This window comes from Bos indicus, chromosome 4 (genome assembly GCF_029378745.1).
Source record: "Bos indicus isolate NIAB-ARS_2022 breed Sahiwal x Tharparkar chromosome 4, NIAB-ARS_B.indTharparkar_mat_pri_1.0, whole genome shotgun sequence".
Lineage (NCBI taxonomy): Eukaryota > Metazoa > Chordata > Mammalia > Artiodactyla > Bovidae > Bos > Bos indicus.
Window position 1 is genome coordinate 89,052,605 of NC_091763.1, and position 18,372 is coordinate 89,070,976.

Consider the following 18,372-nt stretch of genomic DNA (forward strand, 5'->3'; position numbering starts at 1 on the left):
AGAGTCTACTCCAACACCACAGTTTGAAGACATCAATTCTTCGACCCTCAGCCTTTTTTTGTTGTCCAGCTCTCACATTTGTACATGACTACTGGAAAAACCATAGCTTTGACTACATGGACTTTGGTAGGCAAAGCAATGTCTCTGCTTTTTAGCTGTCTAGGTTTCTCATTGCTTTTCTTCCAGGGAGCAAGCTCCTTTTAATTTCATGGCTGCAGTAACTGTCCACAGTGATTTTGGAGCCCAAGAAAATAAAATCTGTCACTCCATTCATAGGTAGCTCCAATAGGAGAATAATTCCTTTGATAAATTTTACTTTTGTCTACTATTAACTACATATAAGGAAAAGTTAATGGATTTATAAGACAGCTATTTAGTAATCAGGTTTTTAAATGGTATGCTATTATATTTTGAAAATATAGAAAAGTGGCCCATTATCTGAGAATTTTGGTTAGTCCATTTTATTCTGTATTTGCTTATATACACTGATAGGAGAGAGAAAGGAGATTAAAACAACACCACCATTATGGAAATTAAAGTCCTGCCCACTCTTGTTCTCCATGGGTTTCCCAGGTGGCTCAGTGGTAAAGAATCTGCCTGTCAATGTAGGAGCCACAAGTTCAATTCCTTGGTCCTGAAGATCACCTTGGAGGAGAAAATGGCAACCCACTCCAGTATTCTTGCCTGAAAAATCCCATGGACAGAGGAGCCTGGCGGGCGACAGTCCACAAGATCAAAGAGCTGGACAAGACTGAGCATGCACACACAAGATCATTCATTAAATAAACTCTTTTATCAGAATTATCTTCTAAGTAAAAGCTCAACAATTAACTTCTTTTAGATAAAGAAATGCATGAAAGTAAAACACAGATAAAGATCCCAGACTGAAGGCTACCCCATGGCAAGATGATACTTGGAAAAGTTCTTTGTTTTGCATTTCTAGAGTTCATATACGCTTTCCAAATTGCTTGTTTGTGTGACTTTTAGGCTTTTAAAGTATAACCACCCCTTGGTATCCTCTGGGGATTATCTCCAGGAAAACCAAGAATACCAAAGTTTGCAGATACACAAGTCCCTAATACTAGAAGGGGTAGTACAGCCCATCCTCTGTGTCTGCAGGTTCTGATTCCCCAACCAAACAAGGATCAAAATGCAGAACCCACAAATATAGACAGCCAATTTTAGAAGAAATATTTTATATTCACTAGCACTTGACAAGTTATGATGCATATTCACAAACATTTCCATTCAAATACAAGATAATCTTTATATCATGCATTTCTTAAAATGTTATCTAATTTACATTCAACACAATGGCATCAACTGAAAAAAAAGAGAAGACGTTTGTTTTTCCTTCATATCTTCTCATCATTGAACAAGAACTAGGTCTTTACTACTGAGCAATTATTTCAGGTTCACTGAAGTGGGAACACCTGAACATGAAGATATTAATCATCTATGAATGTATCTGTTAATGCCAGTTTATATATCTATTAAAAGATGAATTGCAGCATAATAAATATTTTAAGAATTCATTTGAGAAAAAATTCCGTTCCAAAATGACAATATAAAACAAGAAATTGATAGGGGCACTCTTTGCTCACAGGAGCCAGGGGAAAGTTATATTGCCCCCCCCGCTCCCCCCCCCCCCTCCCCCCGCCTAAATATCCCATAGGCATTGATTCCAGGATCTCCATGGAAACCAGAATCCAGAGATGATCATGTCCCTCATATGAGGTGACCATCAGTATATGTGGGTTCTGCATCCACAGATATGAAGAGATGACTTTATATTAGTTTCAAGTCATGGTCTTAAGAAAAAGATCCTTTGAAACAATGCATTTGGGGTAAGAATTTTAATCATCCTTTAAATTATCTCTTCTAAAAGTATTTATGGCAACTTCATCATAATTTTTTAAAATTCTAATAAGTGTGATTTTTTTCATGGGTAAATATTGATTGGAATAGTCTAAAACACAGATTCCATATTGCTTCATTTATTTTTTTAAAATGTTAGTTTTGTATACCTCCTTTTCCTAGGGTCAGACAGTTTGACCTTATTTATACCTATTTTGCCATTAAAAAGAGGATTTGATATGTATTTGATAAACTAGTTAAATGCCAAATCATTTTGACATGATTCTCATCACATCCTAGAATCTTTAAGCTTTATATGTACACTGATAAATACATTGACAGACAGAAAATAACACTGGAAGAATCCTAAGTTAATTCTTTGCTTGTAATAATGTAAGCAAAGACAAAGGAAAGAAGAATGCTAATAGTATAGGTCAAAGAAGCAGAGAATGGAAAGGAAATGGGAGAAAAATCCGCTGTGTTTCAGTATGCCATTGTTTCTTAAACAAGAACAATGGAACATTGACCTCAAATGGCTTAATTAATCTCCAGTCACAGCTTCTACTATTGCCCTGGGTTAAAGCTGACATTTGATGACAATGTAGGATATTTGTCTCCTGGTAATCTGTTGTTTGGATTGGCCTTACATTTGTTGTTATAGTTACAAACCTTAAGGAATGTAGGTTCTCAGAGAATCTCAAAGATATGTTCTAGACCACAGAGCATTTCTGTATATATGTAATCCTAATATAACGTTAATAATCCTTATATAATCTTTTTATGTAGGAATGACACCTCATTTCAGACCAAGATGATCATACCATCAGTAGTAAATACCAAAAGAAAAATAGCCATTGTTTTTAAAATACAATTTATGTAACAGATGGATGGTTCTAACTCCAAGCTAATGTATATATACATATTTTTTTAAAATTAACTAGTACCTATTATTGGAGAAGGCAATGGCACCCCACTCCAGTACTTTTGCCTGGAAAATCCCATGGACGGAGGAGCCTGGTAGGCTGCAGTCCATGGGGTCTCCAGAGTCGGACACGACTGAGTGACTTCACTTTCACTTTTCACTTTCATGCACTGGAGAAGGAAATGGCAATCCACTCCAGTGTTCTTGCCTGGAGAACCCCAGGGACGGCGGAGCCTGGTGGGCTGCCGTCCGTGGGGGTCGCACAGACTCGGACACGACTGAAGCGACTTAGCAGCAGCAGTACCTATTATGGTGGCTCAGATGGTAAAGAATCTGCCTCAGGACAGGAGACCTGGGTTTGATCCCTGGGTTAGGAAGATCCTCCAGAGAAAGGAATAGTTACCCACTCCAGTATTCTTGCCTGGATAATTCGATGGACAGAGGAGTCTAGTGGACTACAGTTCGTGGGGTTGCAAAGAGTCAGACACGACTGAGCAACTAACACTTTTCCACCTATTTTAAGTTTGTATTTTGCTCTAAAACTTTAGGTATAATATCTAAATGCTTGCTCTTGCTAAATGATTATAGTTCAGTAAAATCAGCTAGTTGTTGGTGATAGAAATGGAAAAGAAATTTCAGTTTTGCCAATTAAAGGAAAGGAAAAGAATTTGAACTAAAATAGGATCCTATAAATAGTAATCTTGGCATGTTTTGTGTTTCTATACCATGGAATGACCATAAAGTTAAATGCCTTGAAAACTTGAACTGAGAACAGTAGCATTTACAGTTTTTCACAGAAAGGGCATAAAAAATTGTCCACATTGTATATATGCCTGTATAAATCTCAGTGCAAAACCACATCTTCCACTGATATTAAAATGAGATGAAGACAAGTCAAAATAATTTGTCAATTAGGAATGTTTCTTGAGTGCTTAACAATTTTCCTTTCTAACTATAAATCATGCCATTGAATACAAGCTATGCCAACTACATTGTGGACAAAGTATATTAAAAGATATTTCTATTCATATAGTCAGCACCTGTTTGTACCTAGAAAATAATAGATATGTAGTAAATACTTAAAATTGTTTATTGATGTATGAATATGAATTTATAAGGAAACCGCACAATAATAGATGACCTGACATTTTTAAAAATTATGTTCACTAGAGATATTCTTACAAATATACACCTTTAAGAGACAATTGAATAATATACAATGTTAAGAGATAATAATAAAATTATAAGTACAGAATTGCAAGGGGGACAAATTAATATTTGCCTTTTTCATTTTACCTAATCATTATTTATTAATGTACATACAAAGGTATCAATTCCTAGACAAGTGACTCAGTAGGAATTGTGAGCTTAAGGGTAGAAGGGGCTGATGGTACCCATGTCACCCTAGGAAGTATAATTCTAACAAAAATTGCTGAAGACAAAAGAAGCATACATTTCCAAGTGAAGGATGGAGGGCTGAACTGGAAATTGTGCACATCAGCTCCTAAGTAGAGAATGTGATCAAGACCTAATGAAAAGAGATGCACACTATAGACAGCCCACAATTTTGTTCGTTGAAAAATATTCCTCTGTCAACATAGGTATAAGGAACTACAAGGAAAAGAAAATGACCTCTCAGAGAGTCAGAGGTTTTAACATTGGACCCCACAACACTGATGACAGAGAGTACGAGTGTCAGGCAGCTGAGTGGGGGGCTTCCCTAGCAGTGTGGTGAGGGTATCTAGATAACTTCTTGGGTGAGTGGCAGCTTCTCTGAAAAGAGGGTGGTTGGCTCAAGAGAAGGACAGACTTCTCCAGTGCTGGCTATACCTTCATTTGTAATCTTGAATTCTTGGTCTCTCTGAGGAGATAAGAAAAATAGCACAAATATGAACTTTTTCTTAAAGAGAGAATTTAAGGATTTCTTATATGCAAAATGGGAAAAATAGAAATGAAAAAGCTCACTTTGTGGTTTTATTAGTGTTATGGACTGAATGGTGTCCCCTTCCTGCCAAATTCATATGTTAAAACTATAAGCTTCAGTGCCTCAGAGTGTGACTGTTTTGGAGCTTGGTTCTTTCAGAGGTGATTAAGTAAAATGAGGCCCTAAGAGTGGATCCCAATCCAATCTGACTGATGTCCTTTATAAGAAAAGGAAAATTCAGACTCAGAGAGACATGAAGCACACTCATACACAGAAGAAAGATCATGTGAGGACATGATGGTGCCATCTGCACACCAAGGAGAGAGGCCTGTAAAGAAAGCAAACCTGCTGACACCTTGATCTTGAACTTCCAGCCTCCAGAATTGTGAGAAAATGGATTTCTGTTATTTAATCCAATTAATGTGTGGTATTTTCTTACCACAGAAAACTAATCAGACTAATCACGTGGACCACAGCCTTGTTTAACTCAATGAAACTATGAGCCATGTCATGTAGGGCCACCCAAGATGGACAGGTCACAGTGGAGAGTTCTGACAGAATGTGCTACACTGGAGAAGGGAATGGCAAACCACTTCAGTATTACTGCCTTGAGAACCCCATGAACAGTATTGAAAAGGCAAAAAGATAGAACACTGAAAGAACTCCTCAGGTTGGTAGGTGCCCAATATGCTACTGGCGGAGTGGAAAAATAACTCCGGAAAGAATGAAGAGATGGAGCCAAAGAGAAAACAACACCCAGCTGTGGATGTGACTGGTGATGGAAGTAAAGTCCAATGTTGTAAAGAACAATATTGCATAGGAACCTGTAATATTAGGTCCATTAATCAAGGAAAACTGGAAATGGTGAAACAGGAGATGGCAAGAATGAACATTGACATTTTAGGAATCAGTGAACTAAAATGTACTTGAATGGGTGAATTTAACTCAGATGACCATTATATCTACTACTGTGGGCAAGAATCCCTTAGAAGAAATGGGGTAGCCCTCAGAGTCAACAAAAGAGTCCAAAATGCAGTACTTGGGTGCAATCTCAAAAACAGCAGAATGATCTCTGTTCATTTCCAAGGCAAATCATTCAATATCACAGTAATCGAAGTCTATGCCCCGACTAATAATGTTGAAGAAACTGAAATTGAATGGTTATATGAAGGCCTACAAGACCTTCTAGAACTAACACCCCAAAAAGATGTCCTTTTCATTATAGGGGACTAGAATGCAAAAGAAGGAATTCAGGAGATACCTGGAGTAACAGACAACTTTGGCCTTGGAGGACAAAATGAATCAGGACGAAAGCTAACATAGTTTTGCCAAGAGAATGCACTGGTCATAGCAAACACCCTCTTCCAACAACACAAGAGAAGATGCTACACATGAACATTACCAGATGGTCGACACTGAAATCAGATTAATTATATTCTTTGCAGCCAAAGATGGAGAAGCTCTATACAGTCAACAAAGACAAGACCAGGAGCTGACTGTGGCTCAGATTATGAACTCCGTATCACCAAATTCAGACTTAAATTGAAGAAAGTAGAGAAAACCACTAGACCATCCAGGTATGACCTAAATCAAATCCCTTATGATTATACAGTGGAAGTGACAAATATATTCAAGGGATTAGATCTGATAAACAGAGTGCCTGAAGAACTATGGATGGAGGTTCATGACATTGTACAGGAGGCAAGGATCGAGACCATCCCCAAGAAAAAGAAAAGCAGAAAGACAAAACTGTGGTCGAGGATGCCTTGCATATATCTGAAAAGAGAAGTGAAAAGCAAAGGAGAAAAGGAAGGATATAGCCATTTGAATGCAGAACTCCAAAGAATAGCAAGGCGAGATAAGAAAGCCTTCCTCAGTGATCAGTGCAAAGAAATAGAGGAAAACAATAGAGTGGAAAAGACTAGAGATCTCTTCAAGAAATTTAGAGATACCAAGGGAACATTTCATGCAAAGATGGGCACAATAAAGGACAGAAATGGTATGGACTTAACAGAAATAGAAGATAATAAAAAGAGGTGGCAAGAATACACAGAAGAACTTTGTGTACAAAAAAGATCTTCATGACCCAGATAATCACAATGGTGTGATCACTCACCTGGAGTCAGACATCCTAGTGAAGTGGGCCTTAGGAAGCATCACTACGAACAAAGCTAGAGAAGGTAATGGAATTCCAGTGGAGCTATTTCAAATCCTAAATGATGATGCCGTGAAAGTTCTGCACTCAATATACCAGCAAATTTGGAAAACTCAGCAGTGGCCACGGGACTAGAAAAGGTCAGTTTTCATTCCAATCCCAAACAAAGGCAATGCCAAAGAATGTTTAAACTACCGCATAATTGCACTCATCTCACATGCTAGTAAAGTAATGCTCAAAATTCTGCAAGCCAGGCTTCAACTGTACATGAACCATGAACTGCCAGATGTTCAAACTGGATTTAAAAAAGGCAGAGAAACCAGAGATGAAATTACCAACATCTGTTGGATCATCGAAAAAGCAAAAGATTTTCAGAAAAACGTCTATCTCTGCTTCATTGACTATGCCAAAGCTTTTGACTATGTGGATCACAACAAACTGTGGAAAATTCTTAAGGAGATGGGAATACCAGACCACTTTACCTGCCTCCTGAGAAATCTGTATGCAGGTCAAGAAGCAACAGTTAGAACTAGACATGGAAAAAAGACTGGTTCTAAATCGGGAAAGGAGTACATCAAGGCTGTATATTGTCACCCTGCTTATTTAACTTCTATGCAGAGTACATCATGTCAAATGTCAGGCTGGATGAAGCACAAGCTGGAATTAAGATTGCTGGGAGAAATACCAATAACCTGGATACACAGATGATACCACCCTTATGGCAGAAAGTGAAGAGGAACTAAACAGCCTATTGATGAAAGTGAAATAAGAGAGTGAAAAAGTTGGCTTAAAGCTCAAGATTCAGAAAACTAAGATCATGGCATACAGCTCCATCACTTCATTTCAAATAGATGGGTAAATAATGGAAACACTGACAGACTTTATTTTCGGGGGCTCCAAAGTCATTGCAGATGGTGACTACAGCCATAAAATTAAGACACTTGCTCCTTGGGAGAACAGCTATGACCAACCTAGACAGCATATTTAAAAGCAGAGGCTTTATTTTGCCAACAAAGGTCCATCTAGTCAAAGCTATGGTTTTTCTAGTAGTCATGTATGGATGTGAGATTTGGACTATAAATAAAGTTGAGCTCCAAACAACTGATGCTTTTGAATTGTGGTGCTGAAGAAGACTCTTGAGAGTCCCTTGAACTCCAAGGAAATCAGATGAGTCCATCCAAAAGGAAATCAGTCCTAAATATTCATTGGAAGGACTGATGCTGAAGCTGAAACTCCAATACTTTGGCCACCTGATGGGAAAAACTGAATCTTCTTCCGTTGGAAAAGACTCTGATGCTGGGAACGATTGAGGGCAGGAGGAGAAGGGGACAACAGAGGATAAGATGGTTGGATGGCATCACTGACTCAATGTACATGAGTTTGAGCAAGCTCCGAGAATTGGTGATGGACAGGGAAGCCTGGCATGCTGCAGTCCATGGGGTCAGAAAGAGTCTGACATGACTGAGCAGCTGAACTGAACTGAATTGAACTGAAGTGATTTTCTTATGGCAGCCTGGGCAAACTATATAGTTAGTAACCAAATTCATAAAAAGTCTCTGTAAATGCAACAGGTTGCTTAAAAGGAACAAAACTAAACTAAACTATTTTGAACCACTAATCTGTTCTCTTTTCCAAGAACTGACTCATTGGAAAAGACCCTGTTGCTGGGAAAGATTGAAGGCAGGAGGAGAAGGGGACGATAGAGGATAAGATGGTTGGAGGGCATCACCAACTTGATGGACATGAGTTGAGCAATCTCCTAGATGGTGATGGACAGGGAAGCCTGGCGTGCTGCAGTCCTTGGCGTTGCAAAGAGTCAGACACAACTGAGTGAACGAACTGAACTGAACTGAGTCTGTCCTCCATCTCCACATCGGTAGTGTTTTAAGAATGCCATATAAATACAATAGAATTAAATATCATCTAAACTTTCAGATCAGCTCATCATCCAAGATAATTCTCTTGAATCCATCCAAGTTCTTATGTGCAGTAATATACCATTCGCTTTTATTGTAGAGTAATATGCCACAATATGGATGCATCACACTTTATTTAACCCTTCACTACTAAAGGGCCCTTGAGCTGTTTCCAGTTTGAAGCTATTATGAATAAACTGCTACTAACATTAATGTATGTTTCCATGCAGATATGTAAGTTTTCATTTCTCTGGGGAAAATGCTCAAGGGTGTGATTGTTGAATCATATGGTAAATATTTTAACATTCTTAAGTGTTATACTGTTTTCCAGAGTGACTGCACCACTTTACATGCCCGCCAGCAATATGTGAGAAGTCCAGTTTATCTACAATAGAAAACAGCTAATGTATGTGCCATATAAAAATTTCCAGAGCACCAAAATATAGTTATCTGCTTTTATTTTATGAGGTTCACATACCTTGTACACCCAAACCCAATAGAGTGCTGATAAGCTAGCTCTTTGGAATTTAAGAGAAAAGAAAGTTCTCAATTTATAGCAATTTCCTCTTTGTAAATGATCTATTCCGGGTTGCTTTTAAACAACATGTGACTTCATTGAGAGCAAAGTCTGGAAGACCTGCATACAAGTGGTCCTCACAAGTTGGCACAACCCATTCCAGCATACTGCTGGACACACACCAGAGACACACACACCAGACTTACTCCTTCATGAATATGGATAGAAAATTAAATAAAATGGTGGTATGAATTTAATAACATGATGACATAAACAAATGCAAAGACATATATAAAATTAAAAGTATGTTAGACTACAATTTTAGGAAAAAAGCATATATAAATTTATAAATATATTTATAGAATCAAAGGAGTTGAAAACTCCAAAATGTTAATAGTTTTATTTCTGGGTAGTTGAATAATGAATGATTTTAGAGATTTCATGATTGTGTTTTCTCTGTATTCCAAATCTTCTTAAAGAACTTGTTTTCTTAATCAGAAATAAATAATGTATTTTATTATATTTAAAAGTCTAGAATCTGAGGGGTCAAAATTATCAACATAGAACAAAACAAAACATAGATAAGTGATAATGTCACATAACAGAGTACAAAATGAGCTCAGAAAAGGTGAAGTTGATTTTAAATGGAAACTAAACAAGATCATGAAGTGAATCAGATGCTTCCAGGAGAAAATAAAAATTTGAGCATGACTTTCCTTTTCTTCCTATCTGAGGAAAATTCTCAAAGAGATTCCACATGTGCCTATGTTTTTGTCTATGTCAGAGAAGGGAAGAGAGATGGGTTTGAGGAGACAGCTGTTCAAAAAGAAAACTAAGCCAGATAATCCTGAATTTGAATACTCTTCTTCACTATCCTTGCAAGTCATCCTCTTGAAGCCTCAGTTTCTTCTTCTACCATCAGGTTAATATTCCTGCTTCATTAAAAAGTCAAATGATAAAATTATTCAAAGAAGGCTTTCCTTCTGTTATCTCATTTTACTTGAAATTATAAGCCACCAAAATTCTAACACAAGTTTTTATAACCATGACATTGAAAATTATTGGTCTAGGAGATGCTTCACTTTAAAGAGATAGATGGGATTTCAATTTTATGACTTACATTGTAGGAAGAGAGATTAAATAATGTTTAAAAGATGTGTATTATATTTTTAAAAACTAGTAACAGAAGGTAAATTTTTACTTTGTATGTAATCTGCTCATTTCTTCACTCACTCAACAGATATCTATAAAGTACAGGCTCAGTGAAAATCAGCAGTTCAGGATGGGGAACACATGTATACCTGTGGTGGACTCATTTTGATATATGGCAAAACCAATACAATAATGTAAAGTTAAAAAATAAAATAAAATTAAAAAAAAATAAAAAGTCACTAGAAAATATAAGATTAATGACACCTAGGGACCAGAAGTTTTCAGTAACTTCAACAGATGGCATCACGCACATTTCAGAGCAGTGCAGGTGGCCATGGCTGGCCCTGTTGTCTCTGTGTCTACTCCTTCTGTGATAAGATGATACCTGCAGGCCCAACCAGCAAGTGCCCGAAGTTAAGGCAAGTGCTTATTCAGTCTGATAATAAAACAGAATTTGTAAAATGTACAATGACTATCCAAATTTATACTCATCTATTTCAGAACTACTCAGTCTCTGAGTTAACATGTTAAGGTAAATACTCATCATGTCTTCCTTCCTGACTCTCTTTCCTCTAAAAGAGATAAGTGGTACTTTGTTTTCTGGTAACACTTTCCCCACCAGTTACCCATGACCACTGTGTGAGTCTTCTCAGACTGCTGTAACAAAAATACTATAGATCAGGTCCCTCAAACCAGACATTTATTAATGTGTTGCCCTGTTCTGGATCCATAGAAGTCCAAGAGTCGAAATTTCCAGGGAATGAAGACGAATAGCCCACTGGCATCTAAACAGTTACAATGAGGAGGGTGAGGATAATAAAGTAGGAAGTATGAGTTTTAAATATGCTGGCATTTCCAGGAAGAGGGAGTCACTGTCGAGAGATGGAAATGAAAAGCAAGAAAGCCCGGTAGAATGTGTGAGAGAGATAGACATGATTTGAAAAGTCTCTACAGGAATGCATGTCATCAGGGGAGGGCCAGATTCCAATTCAGGAATGAGGATGAAAGCTAACTTGTAAAGAGTCGATAGAGGTTATAAAGAAATTTCCTGATGATTAATTGTGGCTTCCAGAGGTTACCCTCCAGAATGGATTTCAAGAGTTGGGACGGAATGGGCGATGGGTTCAAAATAAGGGCTATCCTGGGCTAAATGAACATGGATTTCTGGGTCTTACAGACAAGTTGGAAAGCCTCAGCCTTCTCTCTTAGGCTTGTAAAGGTAACATAAGTAAACAGGGATAAGCAATGTCATGAGATCCTCTTTACGATCAAGGAGCTAGACAGGAATATAAAGGCTGCCAATGCAGGGAAAGGATAAGGATCTTGCCATGAGTGTGTGGAACCTCAAAAAAGACGAGTAGATTGGAAGTGTGGCAAAATTACCAGAGACTTGTAGAAATCAGAGGAAATGCATTTCAGCTGGAAATTATTGGTATTGACTTAAAAACATGATCAGTAAAGGGATAGTTCTGCTGTTACCTTTTAAAAAGAGTAATATGATACAACACTAATACTGCTAAAAATATATGTGATTATAATTGTAAGTGCAATACACTGTAAGTGTAAAGTGTAAAGTGCTGTCACTCTAGTTGTATCCAACTCTTTGAGACTCTATGGCCTGTAGCCTACCAGGCTCCTGTGTCCTTGGGATTATCCAGGTAAGAATACTGGAGTGGGTTGCCATTTTCTCCTCCAGGAAATCTTCCAACCCAGGGATTGAACCCATCTCCTGCCTCTCCTGCGTTGCAGGCGGATTCTTTACCCACTGACTCTAAAATTAATACATGTAGTAAAATCATCTGACTATAATTTCCTTATTGGAAAATCATAGAGAGAAATAGGATAAACTTACATACACTACCACTGAAATTAATAAATGTTAGCACTATACATCATTTATTTCAGATCATTTTTAAGAAAGAAAACTCAATGATACTCTTACATACATTTTGCCAGACTCATTCCTCTTCCTTCTTGTCCAAGGCAAACACCATCATGAATTTTATTTATTCTTTATACATATGTTCTGTTTACATTTTAACATAGATATATGCCCATGAAAGCATGTAATATTTTGTGAGTTCTAAAAGTTAACATTAATTTTATTGTATAATTAACAAATCGTGTTATCTTTACCTGCCAATTTGGAACTAGCTCCCTTTCATTTAGTATTAATATTATAGTGTTCTATTTCCTCATGTAAATATACCACAATTTATTTATCCATTCATCTGTTGATAACATTTTGGTTGCTCTAGTTTTTAAAATTTTAACAATGTCACGATGAATATTTGTGAATATGTCTCCTTGAGTACATGTGGGAAAATTTCTCAAGGGTGTATACTTTAAGAGGTCTTCCCTAGTGGCTCAGTGGTAAAGAATCTGCCTGCCCATATAGGAGACATGGATTTCATCCATGGGTTGGGAAGATCTCCTGGAGAAGGAAATGGCAACCCATTCTAGTATTCTTTTCTGGGAAATCCCATGGACAGAGGAGACTGGGGGGCTATAGTCCACGAGATCCCAAAGAGTTGGACACGACTTAGTGACTGAACAGCAACAACATAGAAAAGGAATTGCTGAGTTGAAGCTATGGGTATTTTCAACCTTTCTACCTTTTACAAAATTATTCTTCAAAAAGGTTATACCAATTTCCACTCCAACCAGCAAGACTGAAGAATATCCATTACCTATATCTTTGCTTATATTTTGAATTGTCAGACTAATCTATTTTTTAATTTTATAAGTGACATAATATATCTCACTTTTATAATCTGCATTTCCCGAACAATCAGTAAAGTTGGACATCTTATCATCTTCTTTTTGACCATTCTTGTGTCCTCCTTTGTCAATTTCTTCTCACACCCGATATATTAATACATAAACAATATAAATATATATATATATATGTGTGTCAGGTTTTTAGAGTATAGTTTTATTTTTATGGTGTCATTTGGAAGGTTTTCAATGTGATATAATTGAATTGATCAAAGTTTTGACTTAAAATCTTTGCTTTTCTGTCTGATTTGCTTAGTCACTAGTCAAATAACTTTATCTTTAATATCATCTTAATCTTTAATATCATCCATGGAAATAGCTCACACTATTATTTCATGAGTAGAGCTTGCTCAGCAAGGAACATAGAGTCATCACAGTTGTATGAGCAGACTTAGTATGATCATTTTCTAGATAGAATACTGTAAACCCTATGAAAAATATGTTACTGCTCACAAAATCCTGCAAAGCAGACAGGACTGTAAATGCTGAAAAGAATAAGTATTTCCTATTGCTTTGCCTTGTAAATGTTTGATGTATAGGATAAGTGGATTTATGAGCTTTAAAGTCATTAAAGGAAATGCTCAGAGCACATACAGACAACAAAATCAATAGCGTCTAGATAGATTGAGATCATATGAACAGATTTATTGTCTTGACCTATCACTCCAAATGCCCTGTCTTATTTTGTTGTAATAAAAGTTAAAAACATATATAAAACAACAGAGAATGGATAATTCTGATGTGACAACATTACTGAAATCTCAGGGTTTGTATATAATCTGTGATCTCAGTACTATTTTTAGCTTTTTAAAAAATATTTCTGCTCCTAGATTAAGATCATTTCATGATTTCCACTGCCCCACTGACTTGTGGACTCAGTACAACCATCTGCTCTAATTTTAATAATTAATCAGTGAAATTATTTTTTAATTTAGGAGCAGATTAAGTTAAATTTGGGTTTCTTAGAATTAGTTGAACTTGTCTGAGGTCTATGTATAGAGGGATTTGTTAAAAGGCAGGACAATGATAAAAAAAGTTTTCCAATGCATATGATTTATTTTCAATGAATACACATAGCTCTGTTTATGTATGTACTTAAACACATTCTGTTTTTTAACTTTTCTATTTGTCTTTTCTTCTTTGGTGGTTTCATCAGCGTCATGACTTAAAGATATGTTTGGTGTGATTGCCTCAAAATTATTTCTTTACTCTTTCCAAAATTATTTCAACTAAATTTACAACATATCAATGGCCTACCAACATCTCCACTTGCATTTTGAATAAGATTCTCAAAGTGCATGTTTCTAAAACTGAGTCCTGACTCTTCCTTCCACACCCAAACACCTGCAACTCCCAGAATCTCTCCCATTGCAGGTGTAATAACTCCATTCTCTTAGCTGTCCAGGCCAAATGTGGCCTCATTCTTTATCTTACTTCTTTCTTATGCCACTCCATTTGCAAGAAAAATTCCATCAGGTCCACCATTCGATATTTAGAACCAAGCACTTTTCACACCTTTGCTGGTACCATCCCAATCCAAGAAACCATCAGGTAACCAGTAAATGACTTCCTGCTGTCATTTCCTAACTACACGTGGAGTCAGCAATGTTTTTGGAGTTGAGAACTTGGACCAATACTGAACAGGGTTGCTACAGTGATTGGATGTCATGTCTGTTTCACAGTCCGAAGAGTTCACTGATCAAGGAAGCAACATAAGTGTGATGGTTAGTTTTATGTGTCAGCCAGATGGAAGTTTTTGGTTAAACGTTATTCTGGATGTGTTTATGAGAGTTTTTTGGGTGCGATTAACATTTGAATCAGTAGACTGAATTAAGCAGATTGCTCTCTCTGAGGTGGGTGGCCCTTGCCCAATCAGCTGAAGGCCTGAATAAAGCAAAAAGTTGAAAGAGGGAGAATTTGCTTTCTCTGCCTGACTGGAACATTGATTTTCTCCTTCCTTTGAACTTGCATTCAAAGTGGAACTTTCATCATTGACTCTCCAGGTTCCCAGTCCTATAGACTTAGGCTGGAATTATACCATTGGCTCTTTTATATCTCCAGACTGCTGACTGCAGATCTTGGGACTTCTCAGCCTCTGTAACTACATGATCCAATTCTTCATAATAAATCACTCCCTCTCTCGTTCTCTCTCTCATATTTCTGTTCAATGGTTCAACATAAGAAAATGACCAGAAGACTCTAAGAATATGGGGCTCTGGGGGAAGCACAGTGCAGGGTGCTGGAACAGCATGTGCAAAGGCCCTAAGGCAGAAATGTGCTTGGCTGGTTAGGGGCTAAAAACGTGGCCAGTGTGTGTAGAGCAGAGTAAGAGAGGGGAGGGTGGGAAGGAGGAGCTGGAGAGGTGGGTAAGGATGAGATCCTATAGGCTTTTTAATGGAATTTGGAGCACATTTCAATTGTAATGTAATTCTAATGTAACCTAAAGGATTTGATTGTTCTTCTTAGATGAATCATAATTTTTAAAACCATTCCCAACCATTGGACGTTTAGGTTTTCTCACATTTTTTTTTCACATTACAATGAACACTTCAATGAACATTCTTATCAGTAAAATTGCACATGTTTTGGCCACTTCAAAAAAAAGAAAAAGATTCCTTAGAATTAAAATATTTCCAAAAGGGGGGATATTTAATGAGGTCATGAGCAACTTGTAACTAAAAGTTTTCAACTTAAAACAGGCTGCCCCTCTGTTTCAGAGGGAAATGGTATGGTATCACCAATTTGATGGACATGAGTGAGTAAGCTCTGGACGTTGGTGATGGACAGGGAAGCCTGGCATCCTGCAGTCCATGGGATCGCAAAGAGTCGGACATGATTGAGCAACTGAACTGAATTGAACTGAACTGGTATGGTAAATGGGAGCATATATATATGTCTAAAAGGTAGGTGAAAAGAAGGAGATACTAAATTATATCCTTTATTTCTTCTGAAAAGGTACTGAAAATAAAACACCCAAATAAGAAAAAGAGACAGCAAAGTATCGTGCACATAGCAGATGGCCAATAAATCTATGTAAAATTAATAAATTAACAATTGTAATATGTTATAATGCTCAAAGGATCATGGAGACGTTGTTTTCTCCAACACTGATGAAGAATTTAGTTATTCAGGCTTCTTTACTTGGAGATTACAAATTCTTCCCATACATTTTGGGAATTAAATTATTTTAATTTTTTGTTATACTTCATGCAAATAGTAGCCTGATAAGTCCCAAAATTCTAGCACTGTATTGACTGTGTCATTGTGTGATCTATAAAATAAACATTAATATACGTAACAAAATACACTAAAATAACAATGTCGTTTTTCTCAATAAAATACCCTATGGAATTCACTACTTGGTTTTTGACATTTTGTAGAGAATTTCACATAAAAGCTGATGGAATCCAATAAGCTAGATACATTAGGGATTTTCCATAGTTCCTTGAAAGTAGATGTAGTATAAATAATCATTTTGCTTGTATACCTCTGTCTATATAGTGTTTTAAGGTCTTAAAATGATACAGTTGAAACTTATTTTCTGAACACTTTTTATTAAAAAGGGTTAAAAAAATCCCTTGAGATTATATATGATCTAATATTAAGTTTCAGGAACTTCCGTATAGCTCAGATGGTAAAGAATCTACCTGCAATGCAGGAGACCCAGGTTTGATCCCAGGGTCAGGAAGGTCCCTTGGAGAAGGAAATGGCAATTCACTCCAGCATTCTTGCCTGGGGAATTCCATGGACAGAGGAGCTTAACAGGCTACAGTCCATGGGATCTCAAAGAGTAGGACATGACTAAGGGGCTAACACACACAATATTAAGTTTCAATATAGGGATGGGTGAGACAGAGGTCCAAGAGGGAGGGGACATGTGTCTACATACAGCTGATTCACTTCTTTGTAGAACAGAAACTAGCACATTGTAAAGCAACTGTAACCTAATAAAAATGATAAAAATCAGTTTCTGTTTTGTATTAGTCTTTATAAGTAGGTTGAATGATTGTTTGGAATACAAAAATGGGTTCAAACTATCTGCTATAAACTACCTCTATGGCTTCCAGCCAAATGTTTGATCCTTTCCAAGCCCTGTTTAGCTTAATGCCATAGAGACAGTCCAATAATTCATTTTACCCAAAGTACTGCTGATGCCTTTCTATGACTGTTCTCTTGTAATGAACAAGTGATGTTGCATCTTTTTTGAACTGAAGCTAGTTTTACTTCTTTTTACGTCTTTAGTTTCCATAAAATTCAGAATACCATATAGCTTTTCAGTTGAAACAGATTAAAATCAACCTTATTTGAAAAATTTTACAATTGTTTGAAAGAATTATAGTAGTATGCAGTATCGTTAATAATTAGCAGTGATTCCTATCAACTGGCAATTTTGTTTTATGGTTAGATAGCACTCTCACTCGACTGAGCGACTTCACTTTCACTTTTCACTTTCATGCATTGGAGAAGGAAATGACAACCCACTCCAGTGTTCTTGCCTGGAGAATCCAGGGACGGCGGAGCCTGGTGGGCTGCCATCTATGGGGTCACACAGAGTTGTACACGACTGAAGTGACTTAGCAGCAATAGCAGCAGCAGCGCTCTCACATCCATCCATCCTTTTCAAATTCATCCAATTCAACTCAACAAGCCCCATGAACGAATTTGTTACTGAGTTTCTCCCAAGAGAATATACAAGACTGAGAGTATTAGAAACTTTGTTGGACATTAAAAGATTGTCAAGGGTCATCTTTACTTTTAGACTTTGACAATCTTAATCAAGTCTAAAGAAACATATTGAAGATGCACAGTGTCTTAGAGCTAGCTCATCTCACCTGAAATTTTATTGATAAAGAAATTAAGGGCAGTCTTAAGTCATTCCTGTTACCATAAATCTTTTTCAGAGAAGCATCCCAGTTAGTAACTGAGCTATCAAGGATTAAAAAAAAAAAAAACCTTCCTGCTACCTTTTCCTTTGCTATCCTGTACTGTGTTTCTAGGGAAATAGGAAAAAAATCCAAAAATTAGTGAAGTGGAACAGACATACAGTAATGTCATGTCAACATTTATTTATGGCCTGCCAGTTACGATGGATAAAATAAAAAGTCTAGAGGATTTTAAAAGCAGTACTTGCAAGGAATTCCAGGGCAGCTG